Source organism: Ailuropoda melanoleuca, chromosome 9 (genome assembly GCF_002007445.2).
Source record: "Ailuropoda melanoleuca isolate Jingjing chromosome 9, ASM200744v2, whole genome shotgun sequence".
NCBI lineage: Eukaryota > Metazoa > Chordata > Mammalia > Carnivora > Ursidae > Ailuropoda > Ailuropoda melanoleuca.
Window position 1 is genome coordinate 87,799,036 of NC_048226.1, and position 11,947 is coordinate 87,810,982.

Sequence of the window (11,947 nt, forward strand, 5' to 3'; positions counted from 1 at the left end):
GTGTTAGGTTTTATGGATATATTGGCTTGCTTACAGAAACGTCTTTACATTAAGATGATTCAGACTTCTTATACATTTTCTTCAAGTTTTTTAATGGCTTCTTTTTTATTTATATATATTTTTATTTTTATTATTTTTTTAAGTAGGCTCTATGCCCAGTGTGGAGCCTCATGCAGGGCTTGAACTCACGGGCCTAAGATCAAGACCAGAACTAAGAACAAGAGTTGGATGCTTAACCGAGTGAGCCACCCAGGCACCCCAGAATGGCTTCATTTTTAAAGGCATACCCCTTTGATCCATTTGGAATTGATTTGCATCAAGTATAGGCTTGCAATGGTTTCAGCTTTAATTTGGGTTATTCCAAAGATCCTAGATAATTATTAAAGAATATATCTTTCCTCATCTGGTCCAAGAGTCCATCTTTATTTTACGCTAATTCTTATGCAGCATAATATTAAAATTCTCATGGGTTTATTAAATTCTGATTGTATATATTCGCTCTTTTGTTTTTTAACCTTTACCTCTTTAATGCCTTGGATGTGCTAATTTCTGGGACTACAACAATGAATAAGATAGATTCAAATTTTCTCTTCCTAGAATGTAGTCAAGTGTACAAGAAATAAACCATTACAAATTGTTGTACAGCCTGTGAAGAAAACCAGCAGGATGCTATGATAGAGGTGAACGTGTGTGTGTGTGTGTGTGTGTGTAATTTACTTTAAGCAGTGGTAAAGTTCTTCAAGGAGATAACATTTAAGCTGTGAACTAAGGGATGAGAAGGAGCCCATCATTTGAAAAAATAAAGTGTTCCAAATCAGATATGCTGTTTGTGCTGAGGCTCAGAAATTGGAAACAACTTTGCTAACTGGAGGAAAAGAAAGATGATCAAAGAAGCCAGAATATATCGTGTGCCAAGTGGGAGGACGGGTGCAGGAGGTGAACAAGACAAAACTCTCCTCCAGGAATTTGCAGTGGAATGGGGTTTGGGGGATGACAAGAAGACATAAATTAACAACGAATGCTTTGACTGTTCTCTATGATCTTGGCCTTTAGTATCTAATTTGGGCTCTATAGGTCTCTGCCTTCTCCCAGCCCCAGACTTTTCAGGGCCAGGTTCTCCTGCCCCACATCTGTGCTGGTTTGGAACCATGCTTTGTGTCACCAACCCTTCCTAGAAGGCTTGATCAGTGAAGTCTTCCTCCCTTTCTTCTTCTCCCACCCCAGGCTGTTGAAGCTCAAAGTTCAGGAGAAGCAGGGCAATTTGATGTGTTGTGATGGAAAGTAGAGATAAGTTCTGTTCAAAGGCTCACAGGAAATGCATACAGAAGAGATATAATTTATGGCTCCAGGGAGGTGAGACAGAAAGCTTAGAAGCCAAGTGAGAGGTTAACGCACCTTTTTATTTTTTGAGATCACCACCACTGTAAACACCTCTTGGTAATTTCACTTTGCACGTGGTCGAGTTTGGATCTGGTTGGAACAGAGCTGTTTCTAGTGTCACCTCCTCTCTGCTTCCCCAGCTGGATGGATCCAGAGGACGCTGGCTACAGTAATTCCAAGCAATAGCAGTAGGAGGAAGGAAGGGGAATTCCTGTGACCCCAGGTCATTTCTGGGAGGCTGTCATGGTTGGAGGAGAGGAGAGGAAAGAAGAGGGAGGGAGGGCACAGAACGGTGAGGGGAGGGTTTTTTTTGTTATCATCTTAACTATTTAGTGATTCTAACTTATTATAGGTGCTGCCTCATATTTTTCTCTACTAGATTGTGCCTGTTTATTTACATCTCTTGGACTTTGATAGTTCTCAAAGTGGTGATGCCAGCCAGAGCCCTAATTTCCTTCTAACCTTATGAGTCTCAATAGCAATTCATAGATTGATCTTGCCAAAGAAAAGTCTTTTCCTTCTATACCACCCGCCAAGGTTAAGTTTCTAACACTTCTTAAAAATGTCATTTATACATCTCTTATGGGTCAAATTGTATCCCCCAGAGGACATGGTGTGGTCCTAATCCTCAGTACCTGTAACTTTATTTGGAAATAGAGTTTCGGTGGATGTAACCAAGTTAAGTTGAGATCATTAGAATGGGCCTGAACCCACAACAACTGGCGTATTTCTAAGAAGAGGAAAACAGCATGTGAAGACATAGGCTCACAGGGAGAAGGCTATGTGATGATGGAGGCTAATCAATTTTCAAGGGCAGAGATAGGCCTATTGCTTGACAAATCCCCACAGTGTCTGCGTACAATGGCTACTTAATAGCAGCTGTTATTAAGACAAAAAGACTGACATCTACAGGAAATGATTACAGTTGCTAACAACAACTATATTTCTTTTTTTTTTTAAAGATTTTATTTATTCATTTGGCAGAAAGTGAGACAGCCAGCAAAAGAGGGAACACAAGCAGGGGGGTAGGAGAGGAAGAAGCAGGCTCCCAGCAGAGCAGGGAGCCCGATGTGGGGCTCGATCCCAGGACTCTGGGATCACGCCCTGAGCCAAAGGCAGACACTTAAGGACTGAGCCACCCAGGCGCCCCAACAACTATATTTCTATACTCCTATACTTTTCCAGTAGTAAAACCCCCGAGAACAACACATCATCATGCAAGCATAAAAACGAAACTCTCATGGTACAAAAAGCTTTCTTAACTCAGTGATTGGTTCACTAGTACTTGTATGTTTGCCACATGCAAGATACCATGTGAGGCTCGGAGCATATGAAAAATCTAGGACACAGCTCCTACCCCTGCCCTGTTAGGTGTTTATTCTCCAGCTGGGGAAATTAAAACATCCATATAAGAAATAACACTTTGATTTAATATAACATTTTGTAGCAGAAAAGCCGTAGCACTGGGAGAGCAAAGACCTGGGTTTTAGGCTGGTCTCTGCTACAACTTAGGACTATGCTCATAGGAAAGTCCCATTCTCTCCAGTTCTTGGGTTTCTACTATAAAAATATAAGAGTTGAACTTCATCTCCATGTTTACTTCCAGACCTAAAATACTATGAATAATTTGGATTTAGGAAGACATATTGGGACTCTTTTGGTTACAAGTGACTAACAATCTGACTCATAATCACTTAAGCAAACAAGGAATGTATTGGTTCACATAATTGGAAAAGATAGCTAGCTTCAGGCATAGCAGGATCTAGCCACTCAAAATATATTCCCAGAATAGATGGTTTCTCTCCACTTCTTAGTTCTGCTTTCTCCCTTCTCAAAGGGATCCCCCTTCTCAGGGGCAAGATGGCTGCTGGTGATTCCCCATTTTCATCCTTACAATTCCAAGACTAGTGCAAAGAAAATGAGAGCTTTCCTTTCCCCCAAATCCAAATACACATCCTGATCCAAATCTCTGGTGGCAGTTGGGACTCATACTTTCTCTGAACTGACCACCATAGCTGGGGGGACATAGTGAGGACTGGATTTCATGTCACCTCTAGAGTTGAGAGAGGAGTCAACTCCACCAAAACCATGTGAGTGGTCTGAGAGTGGGGGAAGGAGTGGGCACCCAGAGAAAACTAGAATGCTTTTAATAAAAGAAGGGCAAATGGATGGTAGGCTGGCCAAAACAAGACATGTCCACTGCAGAGGGTAAAAGGAGCAGCGTGCAGGAAGTAAGAGGAGAGAATGAAAGGGAAAGGGGAGAGACATCCTGAGGATGGGAAGAGTAGGAGGAAACAGTGGCCCCGAGTATTTTGGACCCACTGAGAGTATGGGAACTGACCTTGGAGCCATCAAAGAGGAGCAAAGTGCCCCTCCTTGGAGCTTTGACTTCTGGTCCAGCTTGCTGCGCTTCCTTGTGGACAATGAGCCTGTGGTTGGCCACTGCCACTGTCACATTCAACTGCAGCCCATGCACCCGTGCCGCAACCCCTTTCTGCCAGCTCCATCCTGTGGGCTTTGTCCTGGGAACTTTGCTTCAGTGCCGGCTGGTGGATGGGGCTCCACTGTCCATCCTTCTGTGGAGATAAACCAGTGCTTTTGGTCTACACTGCAGGGTTTCAGATCCTAGCATTCATTCATTAACACGTGTATCATTTGCTACATAAGGAGTGTTATAACCCTGTGCTGAGCACCATGGGGCAGAAGAAAGGAAGGTAAAAAATAAGGTGCTTGCCCTCCAAGAATGTAATGTTTCTTTGTAGGGAATAAGATATTAAAAAGAACAGGCAGGAGGAGGAAGAGGTGCTGGGCTCCACCGAGAAGTCAGGGATGGAGCCGTTCGGGGATCCGTCCACACGGACGGATGGTAGAGTGTTGAGATGTGTGCAGGCAAAAGGAACGGAACAAGACCATCCAAGAACTCGAAAGGTTCATCAGAGAAAGTGAGAAAACACACACGAGATACAACAACTGAGTGTATGGCATCGCTGGATGCAGGTCCGTCCCCCAGGTCAGCCCTCACCCTACAGCTTACACACTCTCACCCCAGAGCAGGGCTTCGCATGGACAGTGATGGCCTCCTCTTCACCTCTGTACATCTGAGTCTTGTGTGGCACTTGTCACGTGGAAGTCACAGCCGCTGACTTCCACACTTACATCGTGTCTTTGTTGAGTGAGTGGCCAAGAGCAATGGATTCTTTAGAAAGCTGCCTGTCATAGGCCAGATTTTGTGGTGACCATCTCCAAGGGACATAAACATTTCTTGGGCAGGAATTTAGTTCATGTGAATCTTCCAGAAATAAATCATTTGGCTGGAGTGTGTGTGTGTGTGTGTGTGTGTGTGTGTGCGTACACAGGTTTTTCTCGCTTTCAGCCAATTCAGGGTAGGAAGATGAACAAGGATGTGCATGTGAATGATCCTGCAATTCTTTATTTGTTTCCCATTACCATCCTTTTAAAGGAGATTCATTAGCACATTTTAATCCACTACTTACTTATTTATTGAGTGTCTGCTATGTGCCAGGTGCTCTGCTGGACACTGGGGATTGGTGGTGACAAGTGTGGGCCCTGGTGGAACTTACCTTCTATTGCAGAAACATAAACGAGTACACAAAGATACAAACAACAGAGTTACAGGTTGCCAGGAGTGTGGGGCTGTGACGGGAATAAACGGGGTGATTGGAAATGAGCAAGTGGGGAGGCCAGTGGTGATGGGGCAGGAAGGGACAGTCTGTGTGAGGAGGGACCTAGACGAAGCATTTGAAGAGCTAGGGGAGGCAGTTTAGGGAGAGAAAGGAGGCCCCCAGGTAGAAAGGCTTTAGTCCATTGAATGGTAGAAAAGATGGCGGCTGGAGGGTGGGGGAGCGTGAGATGCTAGTGGGGAGGGGGTGGAAGCAGATCCAGCTGAGCCTTGTAGGCTGTTTTGTGAGGGGGTAGAATTCGGAGGACATTGTAGAGAAGCATGACATTACTAAAGAATTTTAGATGACAGCATGGCAGGATCTGAGTTAGCGTCTCACAGTTCCCTCTACCTGTGTGGGCTACGATGGACTTGAGGGGATAGAGCGGAAGAACAGAAACAGGGTATGAGCCTTCCACAGTGGAGCAGGTGAGACAGGCAAGGGACTTGGATGCAGATGGGGGGTGTAGAGATTTGGAAGTAGAGCCAAGAGGACTTGTTGGCAGGTTGACTTGTGGATGAAGTCAAAGGAGAATCAGGGGTGCCTCTTTCAGATTTGAGACTCAAACTCTTGGGTGGAGGCAGTGCCAATCACTGCAGTAGCAGGAAGAGATCTGGGAGCAGGGGGAGCAGTACTCCTGGATTGGATCTTGTTAGGGTGAGATGTTTATTAGCCACGGAGATGTCAAGCCAGCAGCTCGGAACGTATGCGTGGTGCCTGGGTGAGACACACCTTTGGAGTCATAAGCACACGTGTAAGTCGTGAGCCAGGAGGAGACTACTGAGAGTGTGAGGATAGAGAAGGGAAATGCAGAGAAGGAAGGAGAAGAGAAGAGAAGGCCCAGGATTGAGTCTTAGGCGCGCCAACGCTTACCTGCTCGGCAGAGAAAGGGAGGGGAGACATCAAAGCAGACAGAAGGAGCCGGGAATAAGAGCAGAGCATAGTCAGAAGAATGTGATGTCTGGAAAGGCAAGAGGGTGTTTCAAGAAGGAAGGTAGTTAACTATGCTGAATGCATCTGAGAGAAATAAGAAACAAAGTGTCTAAAATATCTTTTACTTGTACAAATTAACCTTACAGGTTTTCAGGAATATACATATCACACGAGCAGAAGCAAACTTTTCTCAGATAGTTATATTTTTTAATGACTACTTAATAATAAATTCTTCAAAAAATGAATAATAAATTCTTACTAATTAAATTTTTGAAGATTAGTAAATTTCATTTGGTTTGTGTAAAGAGATTTGATTCCAATCAGAGTCGGCCTGGTTGGGCTGAGGTAGAGAAGGTAGTTGTTCACAAGGTCACTCCAAGGACACTGATGTCTCCTTGGCCACCTCGCCCACAAGGCACTCGGTGCTGTCCTGCTTCTCTGTAATAAGCTGATGCCTGGAAAGTCCTTTTGTCTTTTTGGGCTTCCATTTTTATGCTGTGAAGCGAGGGGGTTAGATCAGTACCTTGTAAAGTCCCTTCCATCTTAAGATGACTTTGATTCTGAGATTCCACGTAGGACCGTTTATTTGGTCCTTTCTTACTGAAATGAATTAACATCAATAAAAATTGCTTTGTTGTTGTTCCAAAAATTTGCTAGGTTGTTAGCATTGCCGGTGTTCATGTGCAAAAGAGTATTTTTATTTCTTTTTTTTTCCTAAAGATTTTATTTATTTATTTGACAGAGATAGAGACAGCCAGCGAGAGAGGGAACACAAGCAGGGGGAGTGGGAGAGGAAGAAGCAGGCTCCTAGCAGAGGAGCCTGACATGGGGCTCGATCCCAGAATGCCAGGATCACACCCTGAGCTGAAGGCAGACGCTTAACAACTGAGCCACCCAGGCGCCCCAAGAGTATTTTTATTTCTGACTTTTCATTTCATGATTCTGAGAAAAGCCATGTAGTAGCAAGAGGCAAGATTCGCATTTCCAGACTCCTATCACCTTTACGGCATCTGAAAGCCTGTTCCATGTTAGAAATCAAATTTTACTTTATAAGGGTACACATGACTAAGATACCTAAGATAAGAGTTCTTTGCCTTCCGCACCTCCCCCCGCCGCCTTTTTTGGCTCTATTTTGCTGGTTGACTTCAAGACCTGAACTTTTATAAAGAAGATACACATTGAAAATTATTTGTCCAGAGGCCCTTCGCTCTCTCAAGGACCACAACATGTGTGGGCTCCCCTCAGGGGCGTTATAAACTTTACTTGATGATAAACACATGGCAAAAGGTAGACTACTGCAGTTCCATAAAAAAATCATTTTTCAGCCTGCATTTCAGATCTCCTGAATATTCCTGAACTATCTTTAAATAAAGGCTGTAGAAAATTGCAGTGTAAGTCATGCATAGCAATAATGGATAAATAATTAATAGAACAGGAAACTAATAACTCACCTGCTGACCAATATGCCATAGAAAACGTTGTTGCCAAAGGGTGAAGTGCTAAAGGTTATGCATCATTTTTTAATGGATAACTAAGGCTTCCCAGCCGTTCCTAAGAGTCAAGACAACTTTTGGAGATAGAATTCTCGAAGTAACAAGAGTGCCAAGCGTTACAAGGAATTTAATTATTAATTAGGCACAGAGACTTATTTATCATAACTTAGCTTTTAAAATTCCTTTTCATTCTACTTATATTTATCAGCCCCCTGAGAAGAGCAAGTTGAAATTTTGCATTTCACTTCTGGGGTACATATTAAATGGCTAGAAAACATGAAACCTTTTAAGTTATCAGTGAGTGAAGATTTCTACCTGGGTGCTATGTACCCAAAAGATGTTTAATAGCTAGCTGAGAAAACAAACACACAGACAAAATAATTATGTGCTAAGTAGATGCACGAAACAAACAGTGATAAGAATTGAAAAAGACACTCCCCAGTCCCGCTAGCAAATACAAAAATCCCGTATGGATTTTTTCTAATCTTTTTCTATGTAATAATATTCTTTTGTCCTTAATTCAGTGTCATCTGGGAAATTCTAGGGGCTGGAGGGAGCCCTGCTGGGGCAAGTATTTAAAAGTAATTACTACAATAAAGACTATTAAAAAGAACATTTTTGTCTGAAAAGATACACAAAAACCTTCTTGTAGAAAAATCAGCTGCATTGTATAGGCATGTGGATATCACTCAACGTTGACAAGAGTGAAATCCCAGGTGCCTAATTGTAGATATTGTATACGCTGCAGATTTTTTTAATTTGGTAGAATTTTGTCTACAGCGAGCAGCCAAGGTGAGACTGTACTGTGTACCTGAAGAGAGTCTGAGCACCTGAGAGGCCCGTGGGGACTGCAATGGAGAGGAAGGCCGGAAGTCAGCACACCTTGGGTTGGAAAATTGTGCTGATTAATTTGATGTGTCAGCTGGACCGGGCTAACGAGGTGCCCAGATGGCTAGCAAAACGTGATTTCTGGGTGTGTCTGGGAGGGTGTTTCTGGAAGAGATGAGCGTTTGAGTCAGTAGACTTGAGAAAAGATCTGCCATCATTGACGTGAGGGAGCATCAGCCAATCTGTTGCGTGTAGACTAGGAAGGGAAAAGGAAGGGCCAATTTCTGCTCTTTCTTCCTGAGCTGGGATGTCCATCTTCTCCTGCCCTTGGACAGTGGTGCTCCCATTTCTCAGACCTTTGGATTTGGACTGAATTACAGCCCTGGCTTTCTTGAGTCTCCAGCTTGCTGAGGGCAGATTGTGGGACATCTTGGCCTCCACAACTGTGTGAGCCAATTAATACCCTAACTAACTAACTAAATAAATAAATAACTCTAGTAGTCAGTGATATGTATATCCGAGTTCTGTTTTCCTGGAGAACTCTAAGATGTGAAGTTTTTGCCAATGCTACAGTACTGAGTTGAATCATGGTTTTGGTATTTAAAGGTATTACCAGCCACCCCCATGTCTCATTCTACTGGACAGCACTAGATGTTTTATAAATGTCCGCTGGACCAAAGCAAACTCGCCTCCGTCCCTACTGTGTGCTGAGCGCTGTGCAAATGCTGACGATAAAGGTGATGAAGAGGTTACTGGTGTCGTTGAGTGCACCATTGTGGAAGAGACACATAAGCGTCACTTTATACAATGAGGAAAGTGCTACGTGAAGGCTGTCCTGCTGGGAGGCTGGTGTGCACCTGGACACTCAATCTTTTTCTTTTTGAGGGGTGATACAGAGTTTATGGAATTCGATTTTTCTCTTTACAAAAGAGATCGCATCTACATACTATTTTGTTAGTCTGCATGGGTACCTTAAACCGAAAAGTCGAAACCTAAAAGGGTTTAGACTTACTATGAATGGGCTCAGTCGTACAGAAACACATTCACACCCTCATACTAATTGTCTTAAAACAGTAGTGCGTATATGATATTCTTTCTATAGAGCCAACTTTGATTAACCACCAGTTTCAAAGATCGGTCTGATTTTGAAGGTGAACCAAGATACACGCCATATGATTCTAAAATCTATTTTAGCCTTTTCGTACAGTTGGTATCTTATGGGACTACAGTGTATGTTTTTTAAAAGGACACTGGCGAGGGGCACCATCTGGTGTTAACTTTAACCACAGCTGATTTCCTCCTTCTCCCCACAGAAACCTTTGGCTGAGAGTTCTCCAGCATGAAGACTGAAAGGACCCAGTGACACTCCGGCACCATGGAGGTAACAGAAGCAGGCCCCAGCCCTCCTTGGTTCTCCCACACTATGCCACCTGCAAATGGTTCCAAAGCTAGAACACACACCACCGTACTTAAAAACTTAGGGGACATGGCGAGTCAGCTAGAATAGGTGAAAAGAAAGTCGTAGGTGGGTGGGGAAGTGGGTGGGCCTATGAAAAGCCCCTGCTCTGTCCGACACCTGTGTATGTGTGCTTTAACTAAATGAACTCAGGAGGCCACCAACAGCAGTAGACCTGCTCGAGTCACCTTTCAAATCAGAACAAGACTAAAAAGCTCAGGCTTGAGTTTTTCGACTATGCGGGGGCTCTGCGGGTGATGAAACTCCTGAGCACGATCTCGACTCCTGCACAATGGGATGCGTGCACGCAGCTCGGCCAGCAGCTGGACAGCTGCCACTGCCAGCACTGCCCACGTAAGACGCACCAGGATTTCTCGCAGCTTCTTTACGGCTAGAGCCTGTATCCCTCGGCACAGAGGTCGGAGGAGTGGGCCAGCCTGCCATGTAAGCTGCTGGTGGTCCCTCTGTACAGCTATGAGGGACACTCTGGTTTTTGGTTTCTTTGAACCAGTCTGAGTAGCTGTGAGCTCCATGGCACTGCAGCTGTCTCTGTGCATAACCACCCACCTGGGTCGCAGCATCTGTGTTGGTCCCCGTGTAGGTCTCACACACTTTCTGAATGCCGCCATCACCCTCATGTTCCACCTTTGCTCTGTAAACGTATCCCCAACCCATGACAACAACTTCTGTGACAAAATCCAAGAGCAGACTGATGACAAACATGGCAAGTCCGCAGCGGCTGTGTGGGATTGCTGCACGGCAGCCAAGTAGCCCAATAAGGAAAAGCAGGGCTCCTACAGGATGATCATGACAGCAGGGATGAGGGTGTACCCATCTTCAAAGAGGGGGTCGTGGTCATCATGAATGAGAAAGACATGGGCTCCCACGTGGCATAACATGCCGGCTGCCCCCCAGAAGATGAGGTGGGGAAAAACCAGCATGGACCTGGAGGGGGTGTTGCCGCACTGGCCCATGATGCCGGCAGCCCGCTGGGAACCGCACAGCCTGTGGGGCACTCACTGCAGCAGCCCCCCAGCTCCCCCACCCCGGGGAGCCCTTGGGCAGCCCCAGCCCTGGTGAGCACCAACACTCCTGGTTTGGGGGAGTCACTGGCTCAGGGCTCTGATTTTGGCCAATGGGAGGCTGAAGACAGACAGGAGCCAACAGGTTCCGCACTCCTTTGCTCCCCGCAACCCCCATAATGGTTTCAAGGTGCAGTAGCTTCATACTGGCTCTTGAGAGGCATCACACAGGACTAAGCAACTCACTGCTTTCCTGAGAAGCTGTAGGCTGTTCAGGAACATGTTACTTTAGATTTGCTTTCTGGCCTTTCCTACCTTATTTTGTCTCCCCCTCACTCTTAGTGTCCTGGGATTGTACCCCCAGTAGAGGGCTATCATGTGCTTTATCCATCTCTTTGCTAGAGAATTGGGGTGAAGACATTGTCTTTGAAAGGTCTGGAATATTACCCCTTGGTGCTCTGGGCGACCTAATCTAAGATGAATGAGTAAGGGAAGAAGGAAAGGGAGAAGAAACCAGGAGAGGCCTCCAGAAGGAAGTGACCTTTGCACTGAGCTTAGAAGGAAAAGTAGGGTACCATCAGGGAAAGTGGGGTTCATAAAGGAATTAAAACAACATGAGCAAAAGTACAGAGACAAGGAATGGTGTTATATTCAGGGACTGAAGTTTCTCCTTGGAAGGCTACTAAGAAATCTAGAAGTTTTGAAGTCTTGCACATGAAAAAATATTCAAAATCATTAGCCATCAGGGAAATTCAAATCAAAACCACACTGAGATACCACCTTTTGCCAGTTAGAATGGTAAAAATTGATAAGGCAGGAAACAACAAATGTTGGAGAGGATGTGGAGAAAGGGGATCCCTCTTACATTGTTGGTGGGAATTCAAGTTGGTACAGCCACTCTCGAAAACTGTGGAGGTCCCTTAAAAAGTTAAAAATTGAGCTACCCTATGACCCAGCCATTGCACTACTGGGTATTTACCCCAAAGATACAGACGTAGTGAAGAGAAGGTCCATATGTGCCCCAATGTTCATAGCAGCACTGTCCACAATAGCTAAATCATGGAAGGAGCCGAGATGCCCTTCAACAGATGACTGGATTAAGAAGATATGCTCCATATATACAAAGGAATATTACTCAGCTATCAGAACGATTTC

At 44.7% G+C, this 11,947-nt stretch overlaps 1 pseudogene; it reads right to left on the reverse strand.

Moving 5' to 3' along the window:
• Nucleotides 1-9,889: 9,889 nt before the first annotated feature.
• Nucleotides 9,890-10,744, reverse strand: LOC105239813 (annotated as a pseudogene).
• Nucleotides 10,745-11,947: the final 1,203 nt, after the last annotated feature.